Raw genomic sequence first — 22,476 nt, forward strand, 5'->3', positions numbered from 1 at the left:
AATTATGTTATGTTTCTCTCTCCTCCCCGAGGGTGTCCCCTCGCTGAGGATCCTGAGTGTCGTTTTGCCTACCCTTCCTTTTGTGTAGTTTCGACACGCTTCTTGTCAGTCTGTTAAGATATTCAAGGGTCTCCCCTTTCTATCCCCCTCCCTCATTGCTAGGGCTATCGCTATCTCCTCCGCCTCTGCTACATTTGATGCCCTAGCCGTGAGGCTCGTTATGTGTTCTCCCTGGTGGTTGACGACTACCGCCACCATTTTATTTCCTCGTTCACCATAGTACGGGGAAGCGTCGGTGTATACCGTGCTGTCCCTGTGCCCTATTGTTTTTTCATAGTATTCTGCCCTGGCTCTCCTCCTGCTGGCATGGAGGTTTGGGTCCATGTTGCGGGGGATGGGTTGTACGCTTATGTTTCTTCTTAGTGCGTCTGGTATGTTTGCCCTGTTGTTGTGATGGTTCTCCGTCTCCCGACCCAACCTAGTCAGAAGTGCTCGTCCGGTTCTTGTGTCGCTGAGTCTTTGAAGTTGTGCCTTTATTTGGCATTCACTCAGCTCTTCAAAAGTGTTGTTTAGCCTTAGTTGCATTAGCTTCTCGTTGGACGTGTTCCTTGGTAGATGTAAGGCTATCTTGTACGCTTTGCGAAGGATAGCTTCTGCTTGCTCTCTTTCAGCTTTGATGGTTACGTGGTATGGTAGTGAGTATGTTATTCGACTGACTATCAGGCTGTTCACCAGTCTGATTGTGTCTTCTTCCTTCATGCCATGCCTTTTGCGGGCTACTCTATTTATCATTCGGCCTACTTGCTCCGCCGCTTTGCGTAGCAGGCTGAGTGTGTGGCTGCATTTCCTGCTACCTTGCAGCCACATACCGAGTGTTCTTATCATTCTTTGTTCCGGTATGTTCTGCCCTTCTAGTTTCACCTCGAGGTTAGCCTCTGTAGGGTGCCTTCCTACTCTGAGAAGTTCGGACTTTTCGGTGGAACACCTTAGTCCCCTCTTCTTCATGTATCCTTCAATGCAGGTGGCTGCCGCTTGTAGACTTTCTTCTTTGCTTCCTAGCGAGCCTTCGCTGGTCCATATGGTGATGTCATCCGCATACATCGCGTGTCTGATTCCTTGTATCTGGCTGAGCTCTTTGGCTAGGATGATCATTGATATGTTGAAGAGCACTGGTGATATCACTGAGCCTTGTGGAGTTCCCCTGCATGGTGTTTGAAAGAGCTCGCTTCGTAGGTCTCCCAAACCCACCGTTGCAGTTCTGTTTGTGAGGAAGCTTCTCACGTAGTCGTGTGTTTTCTTTCCGCAGTTGGTGGCGTTGATGCCTTCCATGATTGCTGCGTGGGATACGTTGTCGAAGGCCCCTTTGATGTCCACGGCCATGACTACGTTTTCCCCTTTGCTTGGCATTGTTTCTAGTACTTCTTCTTTGAGCTGAAGCAGCACGTCTTGGGTCGATAGATGTTCCCTGAAGCCGAACATGGTGTTGGGGTACCATCCTCCGTCTTCTAGGTGTCTTTGTATTCTTTTAGTGACGATTCTTTCGAAAAGCTTGCCCAGACACGATGTTAGCGAGATAGGTCTGAGATTTTCTATCTGCAGTTTTTTGCCTGGTTTGGGTATCATAACGACTTCCGCGTGTTTCCACTCTTTCGGAACCGTTCCCTCTTCCCAGAGTTTGTTTAAGTATTTTGTGAGCTGTTCTACCGCTTCATCGCTGAGATTTCTTATCAACGAGGTCTGGATCTTGTCCGCCCCCGCTGCCGTGTTCTTTGTCGTTGCCCTTATGGCTTGAATAACTTCTTCTCTTGTTATCGGTTTGTCCATGTCCTGGTTTTCTTTCCCTTGGTATTTTCCTTGGTAGGCTTTCACCTGTTCTTTTCCGTAGCATTTCTCTTTTACTGCTTGGATTAGCTGCTCCTCCGTCCCTTCGTATTGGCGGATCAGTCTTTGTATCGATTTGTTACTTTCTGCTTTGTTCTTCGATGGGTCCAAGAGCTTGCTTAGTATTTGCCACGTTCTGGCCGTGCCTAGGGTGCCATTCAGTGTTGTGCTGAATTGTTGCCATCCCTGTCTAGCCAGTTGTGTTGCGTATTCTTCCGCTCGCTTGGTGATTTCTGCTATCTTCTTTTTTAGTTTCCTGTTAAGCTTCTGTTTCTTCCAGCGTTTGGTTAGGCTTTTCCTTGCCTCCCATAGGCCGAGGAGTCGTTTGTCTACCTCTGGTGCCTGTTCTGTGCGGGTAACTTCTTTGGTATATGTATCTCTTATTTGTTTAAGTTGTTGGCTCCATTCTAAAGACGTGATGTCGCCTTTGATGCTTTTGCAGTGGGTGCGGAAAGCGTCCCAGTCTGTCAGTCTTGCCTTGCCTATTTTCCTTCTGATGCTTTCGGCTTCAATGGCCACTCTGATTATAAAGTGGTCGCTGCCTAGGTTCTCCTGTGTGTTTTCCCACTCTGCTTGTTTAGCTCCTCTGACAAAGGTTAGGTCGGGACACGTGTCTACGCTTACACTGTTGCCTTGCCTTGTGGGTTGGCTCTCATCCGTAAGTAGCTCGCAGCCTGTGTTTTCTGCTGCTGTACATATGCTCCGCCCTTTTATGTCCTCTTTTTTGCTGCCCCATTGCGGGCTTTTCGCGTTGAAGTCTCCTGCTATAACTAGGGTGTTCTGCCCTGCAAGTTTCTTTGCCTCCGCGAAAAGCTTGATGAAGTCTCCCCTGTTTTTAGGTGGGCTATATATGTTTATAACAAAGGTGCTTTTTGCTTTCCTTTTCCTTTTGGGAATTATTTCAGTTATCACGTGTTCTAGGTGTGTGTCTGCTATTTCCCCATGATTTATTACAGTTATTTTGTCGCTAATGAGTGTTGCTGTTTTCCCTTTTTCCTGACATGAGTAGCCTCTTAGGGTTGGGGTACAGTTTGTTTCTTGTAATAAGATTAGGTCTGGTGGGGTTCCCCTAGTGCTAATGAATTGCTGCAGGAGCCCCTGCTTGCGCCTGTAGCCCCTGCAGTTCCATTGCCAAATCTCTAGTTGTTGTCCTCCTGCCATGTTGCTGTGTTGCAGCTACTATTGTTCCCTTGGGTTTCTGTACCGAACCTCCGCTCATTAAAGAGGCGGTCTCTGGCGTCGTTTAGTGTTCTCTGTGTTGTTTGATTTTTAACGTAATTACGGAAGCTCTGGTCTTGCAAAGCTATCTTCTGGCTTAGTTGTTGCATTTGTTGCTGCATTTGTTGTTGTATTTGCAGCATGAGTGTTTTTAGGTCTTCCCCTGCCGTGTTGGTCTCCCCCATGTTTTGTGGGTTCTCTATAGTTTGTGGTGGTGGTGTTGGCGTTCTCACTGGTGAGAAACCTGTTCTTCGTATCTCCTGTATTTCTGCGATTAAGTCGCTGATCTGCTTTCTTAGCTGCCTATTCTCCTTTCTTATGTTGTTGATTTCTGCTCTTAGGCTTTCGTTTTCCGTCTTGGTGTCTGTTGTGTTGTTTTCCTCGTGCGGAGCAAAAAGTATTTTGGGAGAGCCGCCTCCCCAGCTTACCTTAACTCCGCCGCTTTTCTTCTGCTGCGTTTGCTGCTGGCTGGCCGTGGTCTGGCTCGTCTCGCCTCGTCCCCGGCTCTGGCTCCGGTCCCGGCTGCGGCTGTTGCTGCGTCCCCTGGACTCGCTTCGGTAGTCAGGTTGTTTCTCCTGGTCCTCGTTCCGGAACCAGCGTGGTCGTCGTCCTCCATTTCTGCCTTGGCTGCGGCCGCGTTGCTGCTGACCCCAGGCTCGTAGCTCTCCGAATGATTTTAGTCGCTGTGTGCATTCCCTTGCTCCTGTGACGTGGGAGCCCTTGCACACGAGGCACTTCGGTACACATTGGTGTTGCGTCTCCGGATTTGCTTGGCCGCATTGCCTGCACGCCTTGCTTTCCGGGTTTGGGCATACATCTGCTCGATGCCCTTGCTGGTAGCAGTTTTAGCATATCTGCCTCGTTGGTCTGTATGGGTGGCACCACATCTCTCCCCCGTAGAGCAGGACTTGCTTGGGAAGGATTGGGCCGCTGAAGGTAATGACTGCTGTGCTGGATCTCCCTAGCATTCGTGCCGCCAAAATCTTCACTCCGTGCGTTCTTGTCCTTAGGTTGGCCTTTAATTCTTCTTCTGGGGTTCCCGGGTCTACCCCGTGGATGACTCCCCGTAGCGTTCCCTCCGGCGCCGCCACGTGTGCCGTGACTTGGTAGCTTCTTTCACCGAAGTTGAGCTGCGCTATGTTTCTGACTTGTTTGGCTGTCTCTTCCTTATTCGTGCTGACGATTATGATGTTCGAGCCGTTGCGCAGTTGGATTATAAGGTCTTCTGCCTTGCATCCATGCCCGGTGGCTGCAACCACCGCTCGCGCCACTTGGTGTGTTTGCAGCTTTCGCACTGCTAGTCCCTTTGGCCTCAGGATCACCTTTAAATCTTCTTTCGGTAGGGGAGGGAGTCTCCTCTTCGGCGCTCCTTCCCTCTCGCCTTGCTTGGTTGTGCTTTGTTTGTCGCCTGTGCTTTTCCCTCCGCTTGAGGGGCTCGGATCCCCCGTCACGTGGCATGCCGTCGCTTCCTGGCTCTTCCGTATTTTCTTGTGCCGCCGTTGCGACATGGCTACTGTCCAGTCTGAGTCCGAATCGTATTTGCGACTCGCCTGCGCTGTTTTTGTTAGGGTGCTGCCTCCCGGGATTTGGGTGTTCACTGTCGGGCCCTGTAAGTGGGATCCCCCGGCGGCGGCGTCTCGTTGGTCTTCCTGCATTCTTTCTTGGGTCTCCATAATTCGGTTTGCCAAAAATTCATGTCTGGCATGGATGTCTTGCGTCTGGGCCATCTTTCCGCTGCCTCCGTCGCCTGCCGAGGTCGAGGAGTCCGCGGAAGTCGCCGCCCGTGAAACCTAGTCGCTAGGCCTAGCGTTGGCTTAGCTCATTCGTCCACGTGGTTGATCTTCAAGACCGGATAAATCCAAAAATATTGGACCCACCGGTTTGAAAATGGTGTCCTCGTGGTCCGCTTCTCTTCCTGCGTCGCCTCCCGCCGAAATTTTGGCAGTTCCGCTGAGTTGACCGGGCCAAAAAGCCCAAAAACTGCGGAGCGCATGTGGCGCACGTCCGCTCGTAGTGGTAGAGGAACGCACCTCTCCGGCTGTTAGGAACTTCAGCAAAGGCCTAATTTCCAGGCAGGTGGCCAGTCTACTTTGAAGCACCCGCTAAACCGGGAGGTTTCAGTCATCTGGGTTCCAGCTCATGAGGGTCTACCAGGCAATAAGGCTGCCCATCGCCTCGCTCAAGATGTATACACCCGAGCGGCCGTGGAGGCCCCGCTACCCGGAGACAAAGACCCCCTCATCATCTACAAGGAGCTCTCTGAAACTCCCAGACTAGACCGAAGGATCTATCCATCACCAGATAGGTCCCTAACACCCTCAGAATGTAGGGCCTGGCAAAACATTCGGGCCAATCGCTTCGTCCCTTATGTTACTCGTCATAATGAGCTTGCAGGCGACCCGAAGGCTTGCAATCGCTGCAACGTATACCCTGAGTGAAAATCATCTAATTTGGCAATGCCCCGAATCTCCGGGAGCTAAACAAACTGATCCCCTTGATCAAGTTGCCTGGGAGTCCTACACCCGCAGCCCAAATGCGGATGTACTAAAGATGGTCCTACGCCTGGCGGAGGAGGCTTACTCCAAAACCTTCTCTGCGGTCACGGCGCAGGAGGACCGGCAAGGGGGAGACCCTCCCGGTGGCTGAGCCCCTGCCCCGAGTCCCATGTCGGTGTGAATAAAGTCGTCTCTCTCTCTCTCTCTCTCGAGCAAGAAATTGGTAAATTGGTTTTTGAGGAAAGGAAATGGCGCAGTGTCTGCCTTGCATATCTCGGTAGACACCTAAACCACGCCGTAAAAGAGGAAGGCGGAAGTGAAAGAAGAAAGAGCAAATTTTTATATGTATCTATAGCTCTTGCATGTCGGTGTTACTTGGGAGCCAATCTCAAAGTATGCACTGAATTCGTAGTCTCAGGCGCTCCAAGTCCATGTCAGGGTTGAGCTTCAGCACCAGCTCATTCTCGAGAACACGCAGGACCTCGTCTGTGTCGGTGATGCGACGCTCCTCTACTCGGCCACTCACCGAGCGGTGGCAGAGACGGCCATTCACGAGTGTCACCCACGAGCCGTTGGTGAAGCGTCCCGCCATTAAGATGTTTCGGAAGAGAGACTCCGGGCGCAGCGAGGCCTGCCAGTTCTGAGGCACAAGATTGATCCACTTCTGGGAACCGAGAAGATGTGGTACACGGGCCGCCATTGCACCGAAGCTCTGCCGCGTTGTGTTGACTTCACGGCGACCTCCACGTATTCGTCGTCCAGTTTGCGCATCCAGTAAGGGTCCGCGTCGCCTTCCATGGGTAGCGCTTTAAAAGGATTAGGGCCACCAAAACCGACCTCAGCAAAGAACTCTCCTTCTTCATCACCTAAGTCGACGCACAATAGGACGTGTCCTAACGGTGTTACCGGTGCGTCCATAGGAAGGCCCCAACGTACCATGGCACCTCGAAGATGGAATTTGAAACCGAGCGTGAGCAGAAGCCTTCCGAAAACATTGTTGAGTTCCAAGCCGTAGCCCCCGCGTCGTTGCGCAACCACCTTACAAAAAATGGAGTCGTCGTCCATCAATGGCACGTCGCCAGCGAACGTGTCGATCGCTTGGAAGGGCAATCGATCAACGTGGGCTGCTATTACGGCGTCAGGGTAGCGAGGTTTTGCATAGTCAGGGCTGCTCGATCGAGTTCCAGTAATTCCAGGTAGAGACCAAGTTCTCGCTCAGTCAGTGGCGCCATTCGGCAGCCGCTCAAATCGATCTTCTGTTCTGGCCCTTCAGCGAACAGTTCGGGTTCTGGGTGGTCGAACATTTCTTAGTGGTCGGTGTGAGAATAAGCGATTATTTCCACCGAGGCTTGCGTCATGCTTGGCAAGTTGCACAAACGTTAGTGAAGAAACAACGGATGCGGCTCACTTCATCCTGCGTTGGTTTCCGTTGCCACTGCATCTGTTCCTCCAGTGCGGTGCCCCGGAGTACCGGCCTGTTGCGTGTGCACCGGGATGACAAATGCGGTTCATTGTCAAAAACATCCGCAGCTGGCACTGCCCTGAGTCAGCAGTGCAGCACTAAAATGCTGCCACAGCATTTCTGCATCCGGCGGCTTGTGGCCGAAAGGGGTAAAAAGGAAACGCGGCGTTCACGATGAGGTGTGTTGCAAAACTCAGTCGCCAGTAAGCGTCGTTTCATTGGCAAGTGTACTAAGGGGATATAATATATATTCCAAAAAGAGGCGGCTTTTTTTCACTGGTTAAATTATGCGGTGAAATGATGAAAGCAACACTGCAGTCAGGAGGAGAATTTTGTTGATTACGGCAAATCTTTTTGCCTGTATACGGTTAAATAACTACTGATATCATTCCTGGCAACTGAACCTGGCAACGTTTAACGCAAGAACCTTATCAAGTGAGGCTAGCTTAGCAGTGCTATTGGAGGAATTAGCCGGTAATAAATGGGATGTCATAGGGCTTAGTGAGGTTAGGAGGACAGATGAGGCGTATACAGTACTAAAGGGTGGGCATTTACTGTGCTATCGTGGATTAGCAGATAGGCGAGAACTAGGTGTGGGATTCCTCATTAATCAGGATATAGCTGGCAACATCGAGGAGTTTTGCAGTATTAACGAGGGAGTGGCAGCTATCGTAATTAGGCTTAATAAGAGGTACAAGCTGAAGTTGGTGCAGGCCTACGCGCCTACATCAAGCCATGATGACCAGATAGTTGAAAGCTTCTATGAGGATGTGGAATCGGCAATGACCAAAGTAAAATCACAGTATACACTGTACTGATGGGCGACTTTAATGCAAAGGTAGGTAAAAAGCAGGCTGGAGACAAGGCGGTAGGTGACTATGGCATAGGTTCTAGGAACAGTAGGGGAGAGTTATTAGTAGAGTTCGCAGATAGAAATAATTTACGGATTATGAATACCTTCTTCCGCAAACGAGCAAACAGGAAGTGGACGTGGAAGAGCCCCAATGGTGAGACTAAAAATGAAATAGACTTCATACTTTGTGCACACCCTGGCATCGTAGAGGATGTGGAGGTCCTCGGTAAGGTCCGTTGTAGCGACCACAGAATGGTAAGGTCTCGTGTTAGCTTAGATTTGAAGAGGGAACGGAGGAAACTGGTGAAGCGAAAGGCTATTTACGAGTTAGCATTAAGAGGGAAGGAAGAGGAATTCAGAATGCCGCTGCAAAGCAGATTTTCCGCTTTAATTGAAGAAGACGACCGTAGTGTTGAAACAATGAATGATAATCTTAAAGCTATCGTTACAGAGTGCGCCGCAGAAGTAGGTGGTAGGATGGTTCGACAGGATACCAACAAGCTATCTCAGGAGACTAAAGATCTGATTAAGAAACGTCAAAGCATGAGGACGTCTAACTCCACAGACAGAATAGAACTAGCAGAGCTATCTAAGGTAATAAATAAGCGCAAGGTAGCCGACATAAGAAAGTTTAACATGGAGAAAATCGAGCATGCTCTAAGGAACGGAGGTAGCCTAAAATCAGTGAGGAGAAAACTGGGCATAGGTAAAAACCAGATGTATGCGCTAAAAGACAAACAGGGCAATGTCATCAGCAATATGGATATGATAGTTGAATTAGCCGAAGAGTTCTACAAAAATCTATACAGTAGCGAATCTAATCATCAAGTTACTGAGGGAGACCGTCAAGCACAGCAATGGGACATCCTGCCAGTAACGAAGGAGGAAGTAAAGAAAGCCTTAGGAAAAATGCAAAGAGGGAAATCAGCTGGTGAGGATCAGGTAACAGCAGATTTGTTGAAGGACGGAGGAGAGATTGTGCTACAAAAACTAGCCACCCTGTATACGCAATGCCTTGTGACCTCGAGAGTACCAGAAGCTTGGAAGAACGCTAACATTATCTTAATTCATAAGAAAGGAGACGTCAAGGACTTGAATTACAGACCAATCAGCTTATTGTCCGTTGCCTACAAGGTATTTACTAAGGTAATCGCTAATAGAGTCAGGACAACCTTGGACTTTAGTCAACCAAATGATCAGGCAGGCTTTCGTAAAGGATACTCGACAATAGATCACATTCACACTATCAATCAGGTGATAGAGAAATGCGCAGAATATAACCAACCCCTATATATAGCCTTCATTGATTACGAGAAAGCATTTGACTCAGTGGAAACCTCAGCTGTCATGCAGGCATTGCGGAATCAGGGTGTAGAAGAGTACTATGTGAAATTATTGGAAGATATTCATAACGATTGCACAGCTATTATAGTTCTCCATAAAGTCAGCAATAAAATTCCAATACGGAAAGGTGTCAGGCAGGGAGACACGATCTCGCCAATGCTCTTCACTGCCTGCTTACAGGAGGTATTCCGGGGTCTGGAATGGGAACAGTTGGGGATAAGAGTTAATGGAGAATACCTGAGTAATTCTGCTCAGGTATTCAGGTATACCTGAATACCTGAGGAGAAAGTTAGGTGGGCGGATGAGATTAAGAAGTTTGTGGGGATACAGTGCAGTGATGCCAGGGCTGCTGATTTATCAGTAGATCTACTGATTTTTTAAATTTTCTGCTGATTCAGTGATAAAGCGCTTGAATCTACTGATTTTCTTGCTTTTCTACTGAAACGAAAGGAAAAGCTGCTACTTTTTCAGTACAGAACTTGTATTAATGTGATGCCACCTAGCGAGCGAAAAAAAAATGCGGTTGGCTCCGAGGTTAACATATATACTTGCGTTTCCAGACTCTCAAACGTGGCGCTACCTCTGTCTTTGAGCAAAGTGGGGAAAAGGTGAGGCGGTGAATTTGTGAAAGTGGGTGCACTACCGTACCCCACAACTATGAAGCCACAAGTCCACAACAATGAAACCAAAACTATCGAACCAGAACCAATGGCGCTTCGAGCGCTTACTCTGTTCTACAGGAGAATTATAATTATAATTAAGCGTCGACCAGCTGCATAGGACTTGTACTGCTTGTATTGCTGATGACTGACATCTGATGACTGACAGCTTAGCACGGAGACTATCTGTGGCCTTCTGCGCACGAAACGCCTGATGACGTCCTCAGCATGTCACAGCTTCAACATTGACAGGCCACTGATAAGAAGAATGGTCGAGTGTTACAAGGATAAGCGTGAGTGTATTTAATGCGGCTTTGTTGGCACAGCCACCTGTGGAATTTCACCGCATATCTAGTCATATACATGGCCATTTTGAAGTTGCCTGTTCACGCGCAATAAAGTTTATTTGCGTAAGCTATAGGGGACTCATGTTTTCTTATTTCTGGATCGTCATCATCGTGATCAACCTATATTTATGTCCAGTGCAGCACGGAGGCCTCTCCCAGCGATCTCCCAATCACCCCTTTCTGGAAGATACTATACTCTAAAGCTTTCAGGTACTAACTACCATCTGACGCCTTTGAATATGCCATCAGAGGGCTTGACTGTTTTTCACTTCGTGCTTGACAATGGCTCTCTGGATCCCCGGGTTTTTCAAAGTATCGCCAAGAATCTCGTGGCCAATTTTTGTACTATTTATTAGAAGCTACAATACAACAGCAGAGTACTAATATAAGCGCTGAATTCGTGGGCTCATAAACTGAGTACAAAAATTGAAATTAAAAATCTCCTGATTTCTACTGATTTTTCGCGAAAAAATCTACTACTCTTTTTTTATGTGTCGTGGCAACACTGATACAGTGGCGGCAACTGACAAAGGACAGGGTTAATTGGAGAGACATGGGAGAGGCCTTTGTCCTGCAGTGGGTGTAGTCAGGCTGATGATGATGATGATGACGATGATATCATTCCTTAACTTCTTTGGGGCAGCTACTTGAAAGTTTACAAAATTGTCTTTAAGTTAAGTGCGGAGGCTGTCATGATATCGGCGTAAATTCAGTACAAAAAATGGACATGGTATGAAATGCGCAGGTTTAACGTGTAGTCCGTCAGGGTGCCATAATAGGTAACAGCAGATCGTAGGCGCACAAGTCATGCAGCAGGGAAGCAGGTATGCGTATGACGCTATGGAGTTTGGGGAGTTGATGTGTCCCAGCTTGTGTAGGGCAGGAATAAATGAAACAGCAGTGCAGTTAGGCCTGCATCGGACGGTGATTCCTTATGGCGGTGATTGCGACCCATGCTTTGGTGTTCCTGGGAGGATAGGCGGTGAAGTACATTTGACCGTATAGCTTTCCTTGCAACAAGTGACGGCAAGGAAATTATGTGCAATTGGTTGGCTGCTGCTGTAAAGAAACACGTGAAGTAAAAAATTCGAGGGGACGCTTACCCTTAAGGATATGGCGCGATAGATTTAGTGGGTTCATGCCCATATATGCGGAATTTATTTATTTATTTATTTCGCATACCCTCAATCGCCGAAGCATTGTAGAGGGGAGTGGGTTACAAAAAGCAACAAGAGAACATGAAAGCGGCAGGTATATAGTACAAAATACAAAACAAATAATACAGCGTGAAAGGCTAAAACGCGAGAAAACGAACATAATTGCACCAGAAAAGTAAATCGAAAAGCAACACAAGACATGAATAACAATAACAAAAAAAAACGGCAGAAAGGAAAAAAAAGGCATTAATAAACTCTTAGGCGACATCACAAAAATGATTGAACAATGCTTGCCTGAAAAGAGTGTAATCTGATATGGATGCGATCTCAGCGGGAAGGTGGTTCCAGTCTTTAGATGTGTTTGGCAAGAATGAATAAGGTGTTAGTGCGGCAATTAGGAAGAGCAACCTTGTTGCGATGGTCTGCACGTGAGGAGCGGTAGCTAGGCGACATAATGAATTCACTATGCAGAGACTCATGGTAGAAAATTTTATGAAACAAGCAAATGCGAAAAATTTTACGGCGCAAAGACAGACACGGCAAACCGATATTAGACCTCATTAACGTTATGCTGGCCGATTTCCCAGTCGATTTCACCAGCAGTTGCGTTACGCCACCGCCGCCGCGATGCGCTCTGGGAGTTGCGGTACTCCGACCGGCGGCCGCGTCGGGGCGCTGCGTGGCGCACGCGCAAGAAGGAGTCCTGTTTGCCTCCACACGATGTTGCTCTGCGTGAATCCTGGAATTGCGGACAAGTGTGTTCACCTGAGGGGCGTCATGAGCTCCGGCAAACGTGCGAAGCAGAGGGCCCCGGATTTTTCGTTCTCCTGAAGAGAAAAAGCCCCCAAGACATTGCGTAGAAACTGTTCACGAGAGGCAGCTGAAGACGTCCTGTTCAGTACATTTAGCCGTATGGTCCCTGTTGATCAGTGGACATTAACAAATGGCAAATTTTCAAGTTGTGAAGGTGTATGAAATGCCTTTTACACGCCGCTCAGTCTTTAGGCAGTCCCTGAAATAGTTAAAAAGAAGGCGGTCGGATTTACCTTCGTGCTGCGTCGTCAAGCCGTCTTTGCAGCGATATCTGCATGGTGTAAGGTTGTGAAGGAACAAGTGTGCTCAGCTTTATTGTTATATTCAGGAATCCACAATGTACGTTTGATGCGCGTATTCACTCCTGACATCTCGAGTTGCCACACTAGTGAGTGTTTTCTCTATTTCAAGGAATGAGAAAGCGAGGCTATAAAACCGTGGAAATGAGGAATAATTCCTAACGTTTTGTTGCGGACTGGTCGTTGAACATACGTGGCATTCCAGTTTCAGCCACATGCCATTTATGCCGGGATATCACCCATATTTGCTCGTTGTTTTCGAAAAAGAAAGGCAATCTAGTGTTCACCCATCAGTCAACGTGTTCAGACTCGTACTGCGAAAATAGCGAGAGTGAGTCGTACGGCAGACGCCCTGGCAGAAGATTATATTAACCTAAATGAAAAAGTAATTAATGTAGCAATAATCAAAATAAAACTATTGGTCACGAAATTAAAAACTAAACCCTATTTTGGCGTATTCAAATTCTCCCCGATTGGCTTCTCCTTTTCTCATTTTGCACTGAACACAAGCATTTGTCACAACTCCATTTAGAAAAACGACATAGCTCGCTCGAACCGCTCACCTTTCCTGCTGGTGACCCGCCGAGCACGTCGTTAATACATTTATGTGTTTACGTGAATAAAAAAAAAAACTATCGCATGGCCAGTTTTGAACAAGGGCTATGATGAAAAAATAAAGACAACAGACGCTGTATGACATGTCTATAGCGAATGCTTAGATGAATACAGCGAGTACTGAAACTGCAAAATGAGGTGTCAAGAAATGTAAACACCGTCTGAAGACGTTAAACCGCGTGCATCGCTATGCGTTGAAATGTTCTGCTGACAAAATTAACGAAATTTACGGTCAAGCGCGTCCCACCGTCAACTGCAGCATTTTCCAAAACAAAGTTCGAGCAACAAGCGCAGAGTCGCCACCGCGGTCACTCCACTTCATGCGGCAACTGGCCACCCTGTCTGCGCTGCTCCTGCTGCGATCAGCATTGCACCCCTCGAAACTCCGTCGTGGCGCCTCTGTTTCCTTTATAGAGCTGAACACAATAAATGAAACGAAGGAAAGTCACTGTGGCCGGTTATAACGCCTATCAAGGCGCAAAGTAATGTGGGCTGTCGTGCAGACGACGCCACGAAGGACTACAACGAAGATGGCGGCTGGCTACTTCCGGTAAACGCGCGCATGCGCAGTAGGCTTCGTGAAATCGGTGTATTAGTCATTCCTTGCATTCATGGACCCCTGGGAGTCCTCGTACCACCACTGGCGCTGTGGTGCGGCGGTTAAGCGATTCACCGCTGCCTTGCGATGACAGGTGCTGCAATCTGTGTACCCTGTGCGACCTACGTTGCTCTTTACGGGCAACCTCTTGAGACCAATGAATGATTTAACTGCCAGGGGGGCGCAGTGGGCTGCTTGCTCACAATCTGTTGGGCAGGTTGTGATGACGCCATAAGGCCACGTGACATAATTGTCTCACCTGCCATCTAGGTTGATTTTTTAAAATTTTTCGTCGATTTCCCGCTCACCGTCCATGACGCCCATGCCGACAACGGCCGCCGACGACAACGCCATCTTTTCTGCGACACAAGCTCCTTAACGCTATTGCGTTAAAAGGAAACATGATAGTATGCACACATGACACATCTGGCGATAAGGATCACTGTTCCAGCCCAAGCTTGCCCGATAACAATAAACACCACCCACGCTTTTAGAATCGCGCTTGGCAGGCATGGACACGGTGGTGGAAAGGTAGGCTATTCTTGTTATTCAGGTGCTTTCTCAAGGAGAGGATGGCGACGAAGACGAAGAGGTAAAAGACGAAACTGAAAAAGAAGGTAGCATGCATAGATCATACGAACTTCTGGGGGCTATTGATTGGAATTCCTATTTGCTAAGGCACGGTATGAACTCTAACAAACAATATACTAGCGCATTTTTGGACGCTAGCGGCTGGCATCCAGGCTGGCAGGCCGCAGGTTGACTGCCAGGCCGCTTGTACGGCCACGGTGCACATCGCCACGGCGTTGTCCTTTTCGCGCAGGTCGTCGTACACATCACTATTAGGGACAAAACTCTCCAGGGCGCATAGCAGGGAACAAAAGACGATAGGTCCGTTATAAGGAAGTTTATTAAAGCTTGCTCAAGTGATAGTCGGACTCACGCGCTCTCATGTGGTGCAGTTAAAACAGTCGTTGGTTGGCAGGGGAGCACCTATTGACATAGGCCTCTTTTTCCGCGTCTTAGAGTCTTTTTTCTCCAATAGTACATTGCTAATAGCGAGGGACCAGAGCTCTTTCGAGGACCGAGTGCGAGCGAAGTAGACAGGCCAAAGCAGACAAAACTCTCGAAGGCGTGCGAACAACGTCATTCCATAGACTTCTCATCGAACAAGAAGGCGACCCTTAGGTCACCCTTGCAAGTGTGAACAACGGTGTTAAGCTGCTGCCTGGCCGCAAGTAACTGCTGGTCGTATGCCCTTTGCCACTCGGCAATGATTCGTTTGAGTTGGGTGGGTTTAAAGGCCCAAAGCGACTCAGGCTATGAGGGACGCCGTAGTGAAGGGCTCCAGAAATTTCGGCCACCTGGAGTTCTTCAACGTGCACTGACATCGCATACTACACGGACCTCTGGAATTTCACCTCCATCAAAGTTCTCGGCCGTGGCGACCTGGGGGTCGCCTTTTCGTTCGGTTCTCGAATGAGGATTCTCGGGATTGGTGGCGTTCGTACCCTTTCGAGAGTTAAGTCTACTTTGGCCCCGCCTGCTGCGCTCGCACTCGGTCATCGCCGGTGCTCTGGTCCTCGCTATTAGCAGTGTACAATGTGAATGGGCCCCAATGTAGACTGCGGTACATGATGTTCTGTGGCGAGCTGGTGGCCGACATCTGTTCTTCATTAGATGACGTCCGATGCGCAAGGCCGGAACGCGGGAACGGAAAGAAGGGCGGAAAGTGGTCCTTTGTCCTTATGTGTGTTCTTAGTGATTGGGAAAGATGCCGGAAACCTCGCCGCGGAGCTCGGTACGCCGAAGAGTTACCGGAAACGAGGCCCTTTGTCTCCCGACATGGTCACGGCAATTGAGGGAGATAATGCCCTCCTGCTTGCCGCGGCGTCGTTCGACACGTATGGAGAGAGTAGAAAGTGAGAGCTGTTGTGCTCCAACTTCAGCCCGTCGTTCTTTTGGGTCCTGCATTCCCACGCGACAAAAACACTGTGAACGAAGCCAAATGATGAGCGGGCCCTCTCCGGGTGGTCCATGACAAAAGGCCTTGGAGCAATCGCCTTTGCGTAGACTCGGTGTACTCGTAACCACCTGGGAGAAACAGGGATGCTGGTTGCTTCTAAGCGAGACCTGCTGACGCAGCTCTCGACGGTCGCTGCTTTTAAAATCTCCTTCGCGCGCCGACAGATCTCAACAGCAAGCTGTGTGACGTCGCGCGGTGGACCCTGCTTTTGAGACAGTTGCAAAAAAAAAAAAAATGGCAGCGCGCCTTAATAAAACTTTGCGTCAATTATTCGAAAACTTGGAAAAGGATTCGACTAGTTTAGAATAACTTTGAACACGCACTCTTTGATTTGCTCACCGAACTGAAGGGAAGGATGTTCGATTCGTTATTCAGAAATCTCCATTTGTCCGGCTCAATTTATACACGCATTCAGCACGAAGCGGTGCTGGCGCCCGCTCTATAACGTAGCAGTGGCGTCAAAGGGGGGTCAATGGGCTGCGTTACAGATTGCTGCAGCAGCGCGGAGGCTTCCATCGCGCCATCACGAGGGCGGCTCGGATTTCACCCAACTTCTTAGGACAGCAAAACACGTTCACTGGCAAGGGCGTCCTATCAGATTGGGACGAGGAAGAGGGAGTGAGGGGGCGGTAGAGCCCTCCAATAAAGGACTCCAACCCATCGGCGAGCGTGACGTCGATTCTGTGTCGGAGAGATAATGTGGCGTTGTCGCTGGGAGAGCCTCGCGGGATGGTCCAATCGCTGAGCCGACGAGCCCCCGCCGCTTCCAGAGCTATACGTCGTCAGAAGTGGTGACGAGAGCGGGCTGCCGGAAGGAAGTGAAGAAAGGCGCGAACACCGATCCCATTTCGCTTTCAGGTAAGCGGAGCGTCATATCGACCCATTAATGCACCAACTGCTGGGAAAGGGGAATCCTTGTCAGAAGCGCGTATTGTGCAATGCGGTGCGCTTTTTCCTTGAAGCGCTGCCCAAGCTCAGGTTTCCGGAGCGCCTGGAGTGGTGAACGCTGAACACCGTGCTGCGCTGTGTCTGCTCCGGTAGCGGACTGAATGGGTAGCGAAAAACCAAGTCAGGAGTCGGCTGCAGGCACTCGGGCATCGCGGTTGCCGCCGGTGCAGAGACAGGTCGAGGAAGAGAGAAACTTAGCAGAGATATATTTACATGGGGATCAAGGAGCTTTCGGTTATAAAAAATGAGCACTGCGGCTTCTTTTAAAGGGGTTCCCTGTCCTTGGGTCCCTGGTTGCGGAATTTGGTTCAATTAAAAACGTCCGATCACTGTCGTTAGGGTCACGTGCCCAGTCTTCGAGAACCGCCCGCCGGGACGTCCACGACACACTCTCACCACATCCGGCAAAATGTTGTATAGGCCGTTCTTGCAGCAGTGATGACAAGCACGGAAGGAGACCCAAGTTGTGGTGAAGGTCAGACACCTGAATTGCACAGCTCTCCGTGGGAACGGAATGCCGAAGCTTCACTCGTGCATAGGTTTCCGCACAGAGCAAGAGGAGAAGTCTCTTCAGAACCGCGAGCACACAGGCGCCGTTGCTCGCTGTAAACAACCTCTGCCGCATCCGCCGTGAATCACGCAGAGCACCGCCGTCGCCGCCGACGCACGATACCATGCCGCTGTGGCCCAAGTGGATGGCCGTGATGAACCTTCCCAGGCAATGGACGACCATCTCAACGCCGCGGCTTCGATGCACAGAGGAATTCGAAAAGTAACAACCGCTGTCCCGTTTGAAGGGTCGTTGTCGCACCTCATTCATGAAGTAAGGCGATGCAGAACGCATCGTTGTTGATTTGTGAATAGTGGAGATGTTAAATCCTGCAGACATTTAGAGACTCTACTTGTATAGCGCTTCTTTTTCTTGTAACATTAACCACTAGCGACGGGAGCAAGATGGTTCGACTGATTAATATTAGGAACCCCCTGCAGATGTCCACACGCTCGGTGCATTTGATGCTGCTGCGGTGAAGTATACACGACAACGTTTCAGATGGGCATTTGCGAGGTACCTGGACAAAAATTTGATGACGTGGTAATTACTTTTTTTTTATTTTCAAATTGCAAAGCCCTAAAGTGTCAGTTGATCTTCATATTATGTGCTACATATAACAGCCATACGTCATCCGGTAAACGTTTTGGTGTGTTGTTTGATCTCAGCATGATTGCTGTATATTCTCTATAGCTACCTGATGAGCTGTGGCTCTCTCTGGCTGGGGTTGTGAGCGGCGTCATATTTCTGCTAGCATCTCAAAATCTTTCAGGTGTTATCTGTGTTGAATTCCAGATACCGACGTGCGGGACAATTAGGACGACATACATGCCCTATGGCGATACTGGCTTTTTCTGATAACGTTTATGAAGTGTGATTTCGACACATGCAAATATATTTATAATTTGGAATTTGCTTTAGAGAGTAGATGCTTCGTTCTGAGAATTCTGAGTTTGTTGGTTCAAACGGTACGTCCGAAAATTCTTTTTCACAAATGGTGGCTTAGAGGAGTCCTGCGATCGCGGATTTGCAGCCAGTCGAAGTACTTGAACACCGCTTCTTTATTAATGCGAAAGCTTTTCTAAGATATGACGGCGGGGTCGTGTCACCAAAACGTGTCCGCAAAACGTGTCCTCAGCATCTGTGGCGTTCTCAGAAGAGGTAGCATCAAACGAGTGGATGTAATCGAAAGAGGACGATGTGAGGGTGATGAACAAAAAATTATGTCGATAGCATTTTTAATTAATTATTTAGAGGCAAAAATGTCCGAAAAACTTCGAAATAGCACGGACGCTGATATATTGACTAGAGGAGAAAACAACCATGGACGGCGAAATAATGCAAAAATAGACAAATGAGTGAAAGTAAAGTTTGAAAGCATTTGAAATGTATTTGGTGAATGATTATTAATCGAAGATTCATTGACATAGATTAATTAGTTAATTAAATAACAGCAAAAACCATTGGACGGTTGAATAGTCTGGACGGGGATATAGTAAGCGTACGGGAAAGCAACCACGGCGCCAAGTTTGAAAAACCAAAATGTTTGATTGAAATAAAAGGAGGTATAATCATGGTAAATAAACCGATTTTTAATTACAGCATAATGTAATTACGCTAACTGATCAGTTAAATTAGGAAACAAAAAGAAAATGATAAAGAGAAGCAAAGAGAGGCGACGAGTGCCGAGGAGGCGTCAATGCTTTCGCATTCTACCAATGTGGCCGCCGCAGTTATCTTTATTTTTTTTTTTGATTGGAGATTTCCACACGCTGAGAGCCTTGGTGGGAGACGGTTGCCATCACGCAGTACCATGGCAGCTGCAGATTTCGAGGTGCTAACCCTTCTCAAATCCTGGGGTGTCTCTGGTACACACGACGCCTCTTGTGCACGAGTGGTGCTATTGACCTTCGCAGATATTTGAAAACGTCTGAGCAAGGTTGCAGCGATGTTGCAGCGATGGCGTAGAGGTAGAGCATCCGCCTCGCGTGCAAGAGGACCGGGGTTCGAATCCCGGTGCCACGCAATTCTCCACCGGATTAAAAAAAAAAAAAACTCCGCGTGTCGATGGAATTGCATACCCAGGCTTGGAGTGCGGCCTGATTTCGGTGAACCTAACCGACAACGCACTTCCTCACCAGAGCAGGATTTGGCCACCCTGGTGTAGTACATGGCCATAACCTTCTATGAACAAACCAATTAACCCTCGGCCCTCAGTCCCCAGCAGCTGCGGAGCAACTGACCAAGGCGGCGGTCAGATCTGTGACGCAGCGGAGGGTGCTAAGAATCTCTGGCTCCGGACAGGCCGCCATTGGAAACTGAACCTGGCAACGTTTAACGCAAGAACCTTATCAAGTGAGGCTAGCTTAGCAGTGCTATTGGAGGAATTAGCAGGTATTAAATGGGATGTCATAGGGCTTAGTGACGTTAGGAGGACAGATGAGGCGTATACAGTACTAAAGGGCGGGCATGTACTGTGCTATCGTGGATTAGCAGATAGGCGAGAACTAGGTGTGGGATTCCTCATTAATCAGGATATAGCTGGCAACATCGAGGAGTTTTACAGTATTAACGAGAGAGTGGCAGCTATCGTAATTAGGCTTAATAAGAGGTACAAGCTGAAGGTGGTGCAGGCCTATGCGCCTACATCAAGCCATGATGACCAGATAGTTGAAAGCTTCTATGAGGATGTGGAATCGGCAATGAACAAAGTAAAATCACAGTACACTGTACTGATGGGCGACTTTAATGCAAAAGTAGGTAAAAAGCAGGCTGGAGACAAGGCGGTAGGTGACTATGGCATAGGTTCTAGGAACAGTAGGGGAGAGTTATTAGTAGAGTTCGCAGATAGAAATAATTTACGAATTATGAATACCTTCTTCCGCAAACGAGCAAACAGGAAGTGGACGTGGAAGAGCCCCAATGGTGAGACTAAAAATGAAATAGACTTCATACTGTGTGCACACCCTGGCATCGTAGAGGATGTGGAGGTCCTCGGTAAGCTCCGTTGTAGCGACCACAGAATGGTAAGGTCTCGTGTTAGCTTAGATTTGAAGAGGGAACGGAGGAAACTGGTGAAGAGAAAGGCTATTAACGAGTTAGCATTAAGAGGGAAGGTAGAGGAATTCAGAATGTCGCTGCAAAACAGGTTTTCCGCTTTAACTGAAGAAGCTGACGGCAGTGTTGAAACAATGAATGATAATCTTACAGCTATCATTACAGAGTGCGCCGCAGAAGTAGGTGGTAGGATTGTTCGACAGGATACCAGCAAGCTATCTCAGGAGACTAAAGATCTGATTAAGAAACGTCAAAGCATGAGGACGTCTAACTCCACAGACAGGATAGAACTAGCAGAGCTATCGAAGTTAATAAATAAGCGCAAGGTAGCCGACATAAGAAAGTTTAACATGGAGAAAATCGAGCATGCTCTAAGGAACGGAGGTAGCCTAAAATCAGTGAGGAGAAAACTAGGCACAGGTAAAAACCAGATGTATGCGCTAAAAGACAAACAGGGCAATGTCATCAGCAATATGGATAAGATAGTTGAATTAGCCGAAGAGTTCTACAAAAATCTATACAGTAGCGAATCTAATCATCAAGTTACTGAGGGAGGCAGTCGAGCACAGCAATGGGACATCCTGCCAGTAACGAAGGAGGAAGTAAAGAAAGCCTTAGGAGCAATGCAAAGAGGGAAAGCAGCTGGTGAGGATCAAGTAACAGCAGATTTGTTGAAGGACGGAGGAGAGATTGTGCTACAAAAACTAGCCACCCTGTATACGCAATGCCTTGTGACCTCGAGAATACCTGAAGCTTGGAAGAACGCTAACATTATCTTAATTCATAAGAAAGGAGACGTCAAGGACTTGAAGAATTACAGACCAATCAGCTTATTGTCCATTGCCTACAAGGTATTTACTAAGGTAATCGCTAATAGAGTCAGGACAACCTTGGACTTTAGTCAACCAAATGATCAGGCAGGCTTTCGTAAAGGATACTCGACAATAGATCACATTCACACTATCAATCAGGTGATAGAGAAATGCGCAGAATATAAACAACCCCTATATATAGCCTTCATTGATTACGAGAAAGCATTTGACTCAGTGGAAACCTCAGCTGTCATGCAGGCATTGCGGAATCAGGGTGTAGAAGAGTGCTATGTGAAAATATTGGAAGATATTTATAACGATTGCACAGCTACTATAGTTCTCCATAAAGTCAGCAATAAAATTCCAATACGGAAAGGTGTCAGGCAGGGAGACACGATCTCGCCATTGCTCTTCACTGCCTGCTTACAGGAGGTATTCCGGGGACTGGAATGGAAACAGTTGGGGATAAGAGTTAATGGAGAATACCTGAGTAATTTGCGATTCGCTGATGACATTGCCTTGCTAAGCCACTCAGGACAAGAACTGCAAAGCATGATCAATCAGTTAGACAGGCAGAGCAGAACGGTGGGGCTAAGAATTAACATGCAGAAAACCAAAGTAATGTTCAACAGCCTAGCAAGGGAACAGCAGTTCGCCATTGGTAGCGAGGTACTGGAAGTAGTAAGAGAATATGTCTACTTAGGGCAGGTAGTGAGCGCAGATCCGGATCATGAGAGGGAAATAACTAGAAGAATAAGAATGGGGTGGAGCGCATATGGCAGGTTCTCTCAGATCATGAATGGTAGCTTACCAATATCCCTGAAGAGAAAAGTATACAACAGCTGTATCCTACCGGTACTCACCTATGGGGCAGAAACGTGGAGGCTAACAAAGAGGGTTCAGCTTAAGTTAAGAACAACGCAGCGAGCTATGGAAAGGAAAATGATAGGTGTAACGTTAAGAGATCGAAAGCGGGCGGAGCGGGTGAGGGATCAAACGCGGGTTAATGACATCTTAGTTGAAATCAAGAGGAAGAAGTGGGCTTGGGCAGGGCATGTAATGCGAAGGCAAGATAACCGCTGGTCCTTAAGGGTAACAGAGTGGATTCCAAGAGAAAGCAAACGTAGCAGGGGACGGCAGAAAGTTAGGTGGGCGGATGAGATTAAGAAGTTTGCGGGGATACAGTGGCGGCAACTGACAAAGGACAGGGTTAATTGGAGAGACATGGGAGAGGCCTTTGCCCTGCAGTGGGTGTAATCAGGCTGATGCTGATGCTGATGAGCAAGAGGTCCCAGCGCTTGGTGGTGGTGCAAAGAAAGGTTTATCATTAAGTTGATGGGTC

The 22,476-nt window shown here is 48.2% G+C and overlaps 1 protein-coding gene across 2 annotated transcripts in view; it reads left to right on the forward strand.

Annotated features, from left to right (window-relative positions):
- LOC149360621 (sphingomyelin phosphodiesterase-like) overlaps positions 1–22,476 on the forward strand; it is a 132,041-nt gene that overhangs the window by 10,317 nt on the left and 99,248 nt on the right. The window contains exon 1 of one of the 2 annotated variants that reach the window (XM_089572414.1): positions 16,475–16,625. The exons of the other annotated variant lie outside the window; for it this stretch is intronic. The gene's annotated coding sequence lies outside the window, so the exon portion shown is untranslated. Of the gene's footprint in view, positions 1–16,474; positions 16,626–22,476 lie in introns of those variants that run through there. 2 annotated transcript variants of the gene reach the window in all.

This window comes from Amblyomma mixtum, chromosome 2 (genome assembly GCF_055824585.1).
Source record: "Amblyomma mixtum isolate Tamu chromosome 2, ASM5582458v1, whole genome shotgun sequence".
Classification (NCBI taxonomy): Eukaryota; Metazoa; Arthropoda; class Arachnida; order Ixodida; family Ixodidae; genus Amblyomma; species Amblyomma mixtum.